Genomic DNA, 13,553 nt, shown 5'->3' on the forward strand with positions numbered 1-13,553 from the left:
TTTTTTTTCTCCTCCTTCTCCTTCTTCTTTTTTTTTTTTTTATAGAAGGAACTCTCCCTATGTTAACCAACAAGTTGTAGGTTAAAAATAAACTCATTCAAAATAAATTAGATACCACTGTTACACTGACCTATGAAATAATTAAGGCATATTTTACTGAAGATTTTAAAATACCCAAATATAGAAAATTATTCAATGTCTGATCATTTTAAAATATATTGTAAACAAAACATTTACCCTTCTTGGGAGAAAAATTAAACAGAAATATCTAAAGAATCTGCTTTTCCATCTGCAGTTATTTACCTTAATTATACCTTCATTATCTCATTACAGCTGGCTTTTTTCCCCCCTAGCAGTCTGTTCTCTACTCTGTCTATCCATTACTTTTGGGGGAAACAATCAAATATATTAATGTTAATTCTCTTCTTAGGACTCTATTGTGGAACTTCATTCTCTGTAGCAAAAATCCAAAATTATTAGCGGGCCTGCCAACACCCTTCTCAATTTAGTTCCAGGCTAACTCAGCAAGTACTCTGCAGCTCAAAATCTCTAGCTTTCTGTGCAACAATGTCCTGATCATATCTTACTGCAGCCTCGAACTCCTGGGCTCATATGATCCTCCTGCTCAGCCACCTGAAGAACTAAGATTACAGGTGCACTGCACCACACCCAGCTAATGTTGTTGCTATTGTTGTTGTAGAGACGGGGTCTCACCAGGTTGCCCAGTCTGATCTCAAACTCCTGACCTGAAGCAATCCTCTCATCTTGGCCTCCCAAAGCACTGGATTATTGGTGTAAGCCTCCATAACTGGCCTTAGCTTCCAATTTTTGTATGAGTTATAGTTTTCTTTGTTTGGAAATGCTTTCCATCTTATTTACTACTAGAAAAGAAAAACAATACAAAAGACTTTACCCAGTATTTTAATATCTGTGTCACATATTACCATTTCATTTTAGTGTTTCTTTACCTCAGTCTAAATTACAGCTTACCTTGATTGCCTAAAAATGGACGTTAAGGTGACAATCAATTGAGAAAGGGACAAATGAGGCCCCCATCAGGAGAATTCTAGCTCAGTGATTATAATGTTTGCATGTATTAATACCTAAGTCAATCCTGCACTTACTCATAGAGGAAAAAAAATTATGTTACTTTTGCTCTGTTATATTGGACATAAATCCCTTCTTTAGGAAATTTGTTATTAATGCATCATAATACTGGCCATTTGTTTCACCCTAAATTGTTAAAAATGACATTTTGATTAATGTTATTAAGACCACATAATCATTTCACCTTCGTTTGGAACCTATTATAAGTATAGAATTTTAGAGTTTTATAATCTGTTGGTAGATGATAAATAAACCAAGTATATAGCTAACAATAAGTTGAAGAATAATAAGACATTTAATATTAGCAGCATTTGGGAATGCCATATAAGCATGGAACCCAAAAGAGTTGAGAAAGATTCTCAAACTAAACTGACATTTTAAAATATTTATTTAAAGATTTAATTTAAAAACATTATAGTCAATAATAATCTTGCAAAAGATTAATAATTTAAGTGCACAATATTCAAATTTCATTCAGATACCTAAAAATCAATCATATTTAATAAACATATATTTAATCCTTGTCATACTTTATAATGTTTCATATAGATTAGCTTCTTTTGTTAAAGTTACATTATTTCAATATCAAAATATATACATTTAAAATAAAATTTCATGAATACTAGAATCAGGAAATTACATTTAGTGTAATTTCAGTGTTTAAGTAAAGTAACATATATAAACTTTCCAGTCTGGGATTACGTTCTTGATTTAGTCATTTTTTGTGCAAGTTAGGACTGTACTGCTTGTGCAATCATTTGAATTTTTTCTTGTAAAAATAATCATTAACAAAGATATGATGATAAATTTCAACTAGACTCCTATTCATGAAAATTCATGTAGTCATTACCTTAAATAATTTTGTTTCTCAAGGTTTCCTAAAATTAATGGAATATATTTCACATGAATAGCCTGCTCCATATTTTTAGGGTAAACATGATGTATCTTGACATTATAGTTATCTTTCATCTTCTTTCCTAAGGAACTGAACAGACACTAATGGTCTTGTCCCAAGTTCCTTCTTATCACATCCATGTATTTTTAATGTTTCTCTTTTCATTTTAAATTCTGTTTGGAAATTTGTGAAAGGATTTTGGCATGACTCAGAACAGAGTTATCTTTTAAAATCAGGATCTAGCAATTCATTTAAAATTGAAATATGGCATACCTGTGCAACAAAAAAGATTTCAAAATATCTCTATGTAAGAATTTTTATTAAATAATAGCCATTTGATCCATAGTCAATTCTTGTGTATATTGTCTTTTCTTTTCAAAATAAGGATGCAGGTTTTTAGGTCAATATATACCAAACTATTTATTATTATAATTGCATACCACTAAATTCAAAATTACTGATATCCTTTAAGTAGAACATAAAGAGATTCCAAAAGGGAAATACATAGAGGGTATAGTGCCTCATTTTCTCTACCTAGGACTTGAGTAGAAGACTAAGATATTACAACCTAGTTAACTTGATGTGGAGTCAGAATAAGAGAGAATGGTGTTACATGTACCTTTTTTATTTGGGACTATCCATGCATAGCTTGATGTGATTTTACATGGGAGGTAAAGAGTAGAGAAGCAAGAGGCAATGTTGAGTGAAGTGCCTGAACTGATGGGCCAGTGTAACCTGACAGACTCATGAATCTCTAATTTAAGACAAATGAAACCAGTGCCCAGATAGCCATTAATGATTAGGAAGTGAGTAATTGACATTTCTCTAGGCAGTTATTAACTATAACCTTTAGCTGTTTATTTAACCATTGATAGCTGTGCTGCTTATTTGTAAATGTCACATAGCCTCACGATAGTTTCTGCAATGTTCCTATAGATAACATCTCACTATGATGGATCAAAAGATGTTGTCTAAGTTGTTTGTCAGGAAATGAAGACTCAGCCTTGAACCTAGCTCAAACCAGTTGAGACCACCAACCCTTCAAGTAAGTTTGCATTAGTGTCTAATGGTTGACTTTTTGATGTTAAAAAGAAGTCAAAACTCCACCCCTGGAACCAAATAAAAGCAAAAACAAAAACAAAAGCAAAAGACCCTCAATGACTAGGACCATGTTCTTGTGGATCCGTTTCTGAAGTGAAAGGTGACCCAGATAGTTGCACTCTGGTACCTAATCCATGGTCCCTGGAGTTTCCTCCATCCCAGCCAATCAACAGATGGCTCCTCATAACCCAGTCCCCAACCCCTCAGTCCAGTCCCTAAAATACTCCTGCTTATGACCCATAAATGAGGTGGATTTGAGAATTGCTTTCCCATCTCCTCACTTGGGTGCCTCATAAATAAATCCTTGCTTTGCTGCAAATCTTGATGTCTCAGTGATTGCCTTGCTACACATTGGATAAATGAGCCTGGTTTGGTAACACAAACAAAAAACACCAAAAATCCTTGGGAACTCAAAATTATCGAACTCCTAAGTCTGAGAGCACTGGAATTTTGAGCTAGGGAAGTTTTAGAGGAGGAAGTGTAAAGAACCAAAGGCGACTACAGTGTTATTTTTTATCTTAGTGTGGGCATATATTCTAAAAGGAATCTTCCAATCAGTCTTGTAGCAATGAGTAAAGTGAAGATAGATCACAATGCTAGGGAATAAAATGGATGACGCACTTCAGCCAGAAGATAAGCAATGCCAAAGAATGAAATGGGATAAGATCGTCAAAGAAAGTTCTGAAAAAAGTAGGTATTTACCCATAAGTGACAAAGTACTTGACTGTTGTTCTAATTTTTGAATTTGGCTGAAAAATCTTAATTGGAATAAATTACAATTTAGTGATGCTATAAGATTCTGTTCCATATGAGCTGGATATTTAAAATGATGTTTGAGTTAAAAAATATTTTAGAATTTGAAATTTTGGGCCGGGCATAGTGGCTCACGTCTGTAATCCCAGCTCTTTGGGAGGCCGAGGTGGGCGGATCACAAGGTCAAGAGATTGAGACCATCCTGGCCAACATGGTGAAATCCTGTTTCTACTAAAAATACAAAAATTAGCTGGGCATAGTGGCACGTGCTTGTAGTCCCAGCTACTTGGGAGGCTGAGGCAGGAGAATCCCTTGAACTAGGGAGGCAGAGGTTACAGTGAGCTGAGATCACACTACTGCAATCCAGCCTGGGAACAGAGTGAGACTCAGTCTCAAAAAAGAATTTACAATTTTGAACAGACCATTAAATCACTAATTATGTTTCTAAAATTTACAAATAGTCTCTTGCCTTCTTGAATTTCAGGTTTAAGGTAAACCTACTTCTTCCTCACTCTTTGCTCCCCAGTTGATTACAGGAATGCTCACACTGGCTTGTTCCATGCCACTATTGTAGTGGATGGTGTCTGGCCTCAGAACACTATACACCAAAATACGGCATCTTGACAGCTGAGAAAACCACAGCAGCAAGGTCACTCTGACCTTTTCCCATATTTCTCCGCTGAAGGATGCTCATAAAGAAATTCTCTGACCTACCTTGCCTGAAACTAGGTTGTAAGATCCTCATTCCAGAGAAATCCTGTACTATACCTGGAGGCCAAGAAGAATCTGAACAGTTTCCCCAGTGTATTACCTTCAGGTAACAATTACTCCCTTTTTTGGTTCAATTATATTTCTACATGAATGTCTGTTTTTCATTAAATCGAAGGAGAAAAATACACTTTCTGCAGGTCTTTGGGTCTTGCTTTTTACTTGTCAATCTTTTTTGTTATAGGAGTCTCAGTTATGCACCTTGCAATAAATTAGGAAAACAAAGTACTTTTTATTCTTTAAATATTATTAGAAATATCCCCCATTCCTCTCTTAAAAATTATTTCAACTCAATCTACAAACTTCAAAATTCTTTACTTTTGATATGAGGATCAAATATGTGAAACTTCTTAAGGTACAATTTAGAAAGAAAAATTTGAAAGACAAAACTGCTATAATTTATTTAGTCGGGTACCATTTCTTTTTTTTTTTTTTTTTTTTTTTGCGACGGAGTCTTGCTCTATTGCCCCGGCTGGAGTGCAGTGGCACAATGAAAGCTAACTGCAAGCTCTGCCTCCCGGGTTCACGCCATTCACCTGCCTCAGTCTCCCGAGTAGCTGGGACTACAGGTGCCTGCCACCACGCCCAGCTAATTTTTTTTGTATTTTTAGTAGAGACAGGGTTTCACCATGTTAGACAGGATGGTCTCGATCTCCTGACCTCGAGATCTGCCTGCCTTGGCCTCCCAAAGTGCTGGGATTACAGGCATGAGCCACTGCGCCTGGCCAGTCAGGTACCATTTCTATGTTTCAGTATAGGTCAGTATAAAAATGGGATTCTTTCAGATATCCACACAACCAACAAGAATAATGTTAACATGACTAATTTTCTCTCATATTATTATTATTAGAAAATTATGCCAAGCCTCTATTTGAATAATTTATAGTTTTATATATTTTATATCTTTATTTATTTATTTATTTATTTTTGAGACAGAGTCTTGCTCTGTTCCCCAGGCTGGAGTGCAGTGGCGGGATCTCACCTCACTGCAACCTCCACCTGGTGGGTTCAAGCGATTCTCCTGCCTCAGCCTCCTGAGTAGCTAGGATTATGGGCGCCTGCCACCACACCTGGCTAATTTTTATATTTTTAGTAGAGATAGGGTTTCACCATGTTGGCCAGGCTAGTTTTGAACTCCTGACCTCAAGTGATCTGCCCACCTCGGCCTGCCAAAATGCTGGGATTACAAGCGTGAACCACTACGCCTGACCTATATTTTATATCTTTTAATTTTATTTATTTTATATATTTCACATGCTTAAATTTTAATAAACAACTTTCATTTTGTTTTTTGTACATATATAATATTTGTGCATACTTATGATGTACATGTGATATTTTGTGACATGCATAAAATGTGTAATGATCAGGTCTGGGTGTTCAGCGTATCTATCACCTCAGGTATTTATTGTTTCTATGTGTTAGGGATACTTCAAGTCGTCTCTTCTAGCTATTTTGAAATAGACAATACATTTTTGTTAACTATAGTCATCCTACACTGCTATCAAGCATTAGAACTTATTCCCTCTGTCGAATTGTATATTTTTACCCATTAGCCACCCTGTCTCCATTCCTGGTCCCCACACCCTACCTACCCTCCAGTACGTATCATTCTATTCTCTACCTCCACGAGATGAAACTCTTTGGCTCCCACATATGATTGAGAACATGCAATATTTTTCTTTCTATACCTGGCTTATTTCATTTAGCATAATGACTTCCAGTTCCACCCATGTTACTGCAAATGACATGATTTCACTCTTTTTTGTGGCTAAATAGTATTCCATTGTGTAGATATATAATGTTTTCTTTATCCATTCATCTGTTGATGGACATTTAGGTGGATTTCATATCTTTGCTATTGTAAATAGTGCTGCAATAAACATGGGTGCAGGAGGAAGGTATCCTTTTGATATACTGATTTCTTTTCCTTTAGATAAATATCCGGTGGTGGGATTGATGAATTGCCTGGTAGTTCTATTTGTAATTTTTGGAGAAATCTCTATACTGTTTTCCATAGTGACTGTATTAGTTTACATTCCCACTAGCAGTTTAAAATTTCCCTTTTATCTGTCATCCTTGCGAGCATCTGTTACTTTTTGTCTTTTTAGTAATAGCCATTCTAACTGGCTATATTGTCAACTCCTTAAGCTTGGTCTATACTGTAAACTCCTTAAGGTTGTCATTCCGGAGTGTAAGTTTAATCATTATCAACAAATAATGTTAGAATTTTTATAGTCACATTCCTTAAGTGGTGTTATATATAAATAAAAATTGTGAGATCACATAATAGGCTGCACTAAAATATGAAGAGTTGTTGAGCTGAAGACAATTAAAAAGTAACAGAGACAGAAAAGTTCTCTGCCCTCCCTCTATTTGCCTAAAAGTAGGACATAGACTTACAAAGACAAAAGGTATTCTGTGCCCACTCACCTACTACCACAGAGAACAAAGGCTAATTACTGAAGGCAACTTTAGAGCTTTATCAGCCTGGAGAGGGTCAGAGGAATCTATATTAACAGGCTTTGCTAACATTTATCTGCCAATTATTTGCCTTTCCACAAGTTGCAGCCTCTAGAGACTCAAAGCCCTTTTTCTATGTCTTGTCACTTCTCTAAAAATGTACTGTTTTTGTTGAAGATGCTATATAAACTCAAATTCAAACTCACCTCTTTGAGAATTTTTCATTTCCTGGGTGTGTTCCATTTATATATGAAATCTGCATGTTAATGAACTTCTGTTTGTTCTTCTCTTGTTAATCTGTTAATCTGTTTTTTGTAACAGGGATGTGTTTCAACTAAGAATATATGGGATTTACTCTTTCTTCCCTTGTAGAATCTTGTGGACATAGAGTAATATTGAGATGGTGATTCATAAGCAGGGAAACCACTAATTTCAGAATTCTATCCTAAACAGTTAACTTGTTTGAGTTTGTTAAACGTTAAATATATATATTCCTTTGCTTTCGAAATTCTTTTCTCATATAAATAAATATTTGTTCTTCAGTAAGGTAGGCCGAGAGATGCCACAGATAGAAAAAAGAGAAAACATTTGTAAGTATTAAAGTTACAAAAATAAGAATCATAAATCCTATAAATCAGTAGGGAAGGAAGGAAGGAAGGAAGGAAGCAGGGAAGGAAGGGAGGAAGGGAAAGGAATTTACTTGCAGGTATGTTTTAAGAGTGGTTTTGACAGCAGAATGCTAAATTTCCTAGGTATTTTGGGAAATTCAAGAAAATCAGATTATGAAGTGTAGGAGGCTGATAAAGTGTAGGCCCTGTGGATCTGTTCTCTCAGGATAAGCCATCACAAAATCGAACAAACTTTTACAAAAAGGAATTCAGATATATATAGAAGGCAGTAAATAAAACAGAGGCAGCTGCTTGTTTATATCCTGGTGTACTTTCACACTCTGAAGCCACTGACACACAGAGGTGCTGACAAAGATCAGAAGGACAGTGAACAAACACAACACCAAAACAAACTCTGCTGTGCCCTTTCTTGACAGCAGGGCTCAGAGCAGAGTCCCTCCAACTTCCTCAAGCTCCTCTGGTTCCTGAGAAATGTCTCTATGAGAACTCTCTTTTCATAACTCAGACATAAACAATCTAAGGTGAAAAAAATATCAAAGCTGTGTGCTTCCTTAGAAAGTAGGCATGTTCAAATCACATCATGTCATTATTTCTCAACCTACAGACTGATTTTTTTTTAAAGTTCAGACCAAACAGTTAATAATGGGGTTAAATAAAACAGAGAAATTTATACCCTCTGAAGGTGCTATATTAAGCAATAAAATTCAATGATGTCATGCAAACAATTGGGCCTTGAAATATTATTCTTTATTACCAAGAAAAATAAGGACAGGTCTCCAAATAACAACAAAACATCACTGTCAACCATATTCCAAATAAACAAATCACACAATCACAGGAAAAAAAAAACAAATAAAACTCTAGCAATAAACATGAGCGTGCATAGGCATTCTTCCAATGTGAGGACCACACTTAAGAGACTCGGTTAAATGCTGAGCTGGATCTCTTATTCACAAATTTCCTTGAATGTTACAATATCATGTTACATTTACTAAGCCTTATACAATATCATTTTGATAAATGATTTTAAAGAGATTTAGGATATATCACTCCGATATATACCATCCTGGCATCTTGATTATTTTGAATAAAAACAAATTGCACTCAACCAACACAGAAATAGTTCTTCATCTTCCACTCAACTGCCTAAAATAACGTTCTCTTTCGTAAAGATTTATATCCATACGGGATTTTTTTTTTTTTTTTTTTTTTTAGTAAGGATATCTGTAACAGGAAGCGAGCTGCTCCCAGACAACTTTTATTACCTAAGAGAGTTTTGTCTGCATAACGAGGCAACCTTTGTTCACCATACATTTCTTCTCCTCACGCTCCGATAATTTGACTCTACCACCTCTCAGGAGCCTCAAGCCCCTGTTTCTTTCTATAGCTCAGGATGTGATATAGACTTTCTTCATCTGGCCCTTCTTTGACTCTGATATTTTTGTGGGACTCCTGTGCACAGAACCAAACAAATTTACAAAAAGGAATTCGGAGATATATAGAAGGCAGTAAAGACAATAGAGGCAGCTGCTTCTTTTTATCTTGGAGTACTTTCACAGTTTGGAGCCACTGACACACAAAGGTGCTGGCAAAAATCAGGGTGGTGAACAAAACAACAAACACTGAAGCAGACCCTGCCATTTTCCTTTTTTAGTGGCTAATCTTGCCAGGTTATTTGATGAGATTCCTGGGTTGGGAGGGTGGGTGGTGCATCTTAACGCAATTGCATTTCTTTTGAACGTGTTTCCTTAGTCCAATAAGGAAATTCCAGATGTTGCAGAATTTTGCTCCTTAGTTCTACTAAAACTGGGTTCTTGTCACACAACCAGGAAAAATTAGGCACACATACACATTGAATGGAATGTATTGGGTGAAAAGAAAAGAAAAGAAAAAAAGAACTATCAGCAAAGCAAGGGGGTTCCTGCTAACAGGCCGCCATCTCACAGATTGATTCCAGGACGCATACATGAGCTGAAGACAGCAGGCTCCTCCCCTGTGTAAGACTCAAATTCTCCATAGCTCCACCCACTTCCGCCAGTGCCTGTTTCTGGCTCCAGGCCGCTGGGTGAAATGCCCAGACCAGCCCTGGGAAGCTTCTCTCATCTGCACAAAAACATCTGTTGTAAACACTTGTGGGGCAGGTTGGAGATTCTCTAGGGATCCCTTTTTATCTGTCTAGGCATGTGGCTGTCTCACAGAGACAGTCCCTCCCCGTACTAGGGGGTAAGGAGAAACAAGAGAAGGGTAGAAAGTTAGGCTGCTTTTTGGACCTCGCGATTTCTTTTAATTCAAAGTACTAAGCATGCCAAACTCCATACTTCGGAGTATTGTTCTCTGCACCCAACAGTTGCATAGCAATCTAGAAGGAAAACCTCAAGATTCGGCTTCGTTCTCTGCACTAGTAGTGAGAGACAAATAAATTTCTCTCTTTTGAGCCATTGTCACTTTGAGTATCTTTGTTACAGGAGCATGGACTATACCCTAACTAATACTGGTGGCATCATTCTCACGTACTCTTCCATTGCTTGCCTTTTAATTCTATATTACATTGTGAGATTTATCCATGTCTATGCATCTACCTATAATTTATTCATTTTTCCTGCTTCATACCAGTATTATGTTGTACATTATAAAACACAAATGTATAAAAAGGAAAATCATGTCTTCCAAGTAACTCATGAGTTAAAGATGGAGTCATGGTGAAACGTATAACATACTTGTGTTAGGGCAGGCAGATAGCTAGACATGAGGAGGAGGGGGAGCCCTTAGAAAAGGGAGGTCTGGACCTCCAGGGACCACCTGAAACCTGCGTGTTAGATATGGGCAAGGAGGAGGGGAAATTTCTAGGCAGAAAGAACGCCCATTAAGATGCCAAGTAATCATTCACTCTGCAGTTAACCTGTCAGCATGCAGCTAGATGCATGTTGTAAGGGGAAGAAGGCAAAGAAGAAATGCCTAAGAGATACACAGGCACAAGCACAACCCCTGTACAACCTTCCTGGGGGCAGGGTGCGGTAATGAGCAATGCAACCATTAAGTAAAATTTATATCCAACACCAGGCCCATGCATGTGCACCAACTAATAGGAAGGGAGGGTCCCACAAGCCTGGGGTGGGAAAGGAGAGGACTTAAAAAATAGGAGCGGGAAAACCAGACAAAGAAAAATGGCGGAGACCTCAGACATTGATGGGTAGGAACTTCAAGAAAAAATCCAGCTTCATAAAAACCCAACGCAGAGCTTTCAGACTGCTGCTGGATCACTCCCTTGCAGTAACCTGCTCTGCCTCATCTTTCAGAGTGTACTGTCTCTCTAAATAAACTCTCTGCTCTGTATTTTCCTTCAATAAATTCTCTTTTAAGCTAAATTAATTCGTTAGCAGCATTCTTTCTCCAAGTAAGACTAAGAACCTAGGATGACTGCACTGCCTGGTAACATTTATATTTGAAATCAACACAAATTTAAAAACTTCTGAGATGCAAAGAAAGTGTTATTTAGGAAATACCTATAACCTTAAAGTGCACATTTAAAAAATACTGAAAACGTCCATGTGCGGTGGCAAACGCCTGTAATCCCAGCACTTTGGGAGGCCAAGGCGGGCGGATCACGAGGTCATCCTGGCAGATCGAGACCATCCTGGCTAACACGGTGAAACCCTGTCTCTACTAAAAATACAAAAGATTAGCTGGGCGTGGTGGCGGGCGCCTGTAGTCCCAGCTACTCGGGAGGCTGAGGGAGGAGAATGGCGTGAACCCGGGAGGCGGAGCTTGCAGTGAGCCGAGATCGTGCCACCGCACTCCAGCCGGGGCGGCAGAGCGAGACTCCGTCTCTAAAAAAACAAACAAACAAAAAACAATCAAGCAAACAAATAAAACTGAAAATAAATTAAGTCTTCATTTCAAGAAGCAAGGAAAAGATAAATTTTAAAAATAAAAGAAAATATTAAAGGTAATGAAAGAAGAAAAAATCACCAATAACCCATAAAACCCTTAAAAGCATAAATTAATATTATTGTAGGGGCCGGGCGTGGTGGCTCAGGCCTATAATCCCAGCACTTTGGGAGGCGGAGGCGGTCGGATCACAAGGTCAGGAGTTCGAGACCAGTCCAACCAACATGGTGAAGCCCCACCTTTACTAAAAATACAGAATTAGCTGGGCATGGTAGCAGATGCCTGTAATCCCAGTTACTCGGGGGGCTGAGGCAGGAGAATCGCTTGAACCCGGGAGACAAGAGGTTGCAGTGAGCCGAGATGGCGCCATTGCACTCCACCCTGGGCGAGTAGAGCGAAACTCTGTCTCAATAATAATAATAACAATAATAACAATAATATTGTGGGATGTCTAGTTGGGGAAACAAAGTATGCTTATGTGTGTGTGTGAGGGACAGAAGGAGAATTTGATGTTTTATATAAAAACCCTTGAGAATACTAAAAGTATTGAAAAATAATTATACTGTCCTTCAAATTAATGCATAGAACTAGGCTAAGATAAAGTTTATTCAAGGCCTATATTTTAAATTCATTAATTGTTAACAATGTATAAGTAGCAATATTAGGATAAAAATATTTCCCTATGTTTTAATTAGCGTGATTTTTATAGAATGACAGTCTAACATAAAGCAAGTGCTCAGTAAATTCACCTAGAATAAATAATTAAATGCAAGATTGAATAATAAACCTTCAAAGATTTTGAGTTAAATCTTGCACAAAAGTAACTGGAATTTTTTGTGATTGCTATTGGTATATTTTAATCCAGATAATATTATATTAAATGCATCCATATATTTTTAATGTTGTTCATCTCATTTTTTCTGTTCTATTTCTCACTCAGTGCATCACTGTTCTATTTCAGCTGCTCTAATAATGAATAAAACACAGTGAAAATTAGCCCTTGGGGGTTTGGCAACCTTAAAATATTAAATAAACAATAAATATTAGGAAGCTGTAATTTTGAAATTTGCCCAGTAACATTTTTGTTTACAGATGTAACAGACAAACCCACAGGCAGCTGAATTATTTTTTTCATCACTTTTCACTCATATGTATGTGAAGGAGCATTTTATTCTAAAAGTTGCCAATTTTGTCAAAACACTCAACTCATGCATGTTTTGATTCCTAAACCCTGTTTTTCTTGCTTTTTTTGTAATGGTATATATATCTCACTACTTCGTATTTATATCTTCTTCTTTAAAAAAGATAAGGCTTATAGAGACCGAGGCGGGTGGATCACGAGGTCAGGAGATCAAGACCATCCTGGCTAACACGGTGAAACCCCGTCTCTACTAAAAATACAAAAAATTAGCTGGGCGTGGTGGCGGGCGCTTGTAGTCCCAGCTACTTGGGAGGCTGAGGCAGGAGAATGGCGTGAACCTTGTAGGCGGAGCTTGCAGTGAGCCGAGATCACACCACTGCACTCCAGCCTGGGCGACAGAGCGAGACTCCGTCTCAAAAAAAAAGAAGAAAGAAAAAGATAAGACTTATAAAACGGGCTATGGTAGGGGGAATGAAACTAGCTAATGCAAAGGTGAGGGAAGAAAAAAAGCCAAAGGAGATAACACTTAGGTGATGTAATAGAGCATATAGAATTTATTCAATTACAAGGCAATTCCACTTAAGCCTGCGGAGGAGAACATAGTTCAATTGTTTTCGAATCACCACAAAGTAAATTTTAATATTAAAGGTTGAGTCTCTTTGCTTTGCACCTTAATGTAAGCAAATCAGTCTAATTTCTATATTAATTTGCTCTAAAGGTAAAACTAAACTGAGTCTCAATAGGAGGATATTTGTATTTCGTAATGGAGAGAATGAAGAGTCACAATAAATGGGAATTAAAATGTAAG

Source organism: Gorilla gorilla, chromosome 14, assembly GCF_029281585.2.
Source record: "Gorilla gorilla gorilla isolate KB3781 chromosome 14, NHGRI_mGorGor1-v2.1_pri, whole genome shotgun sequence".
Classification (NCBI taxonomy): Eukaryota; Metazoa; Chordata; class Mammalia; order Primates; family Hominidae; genus Gorilla; species Gorilla gorilla.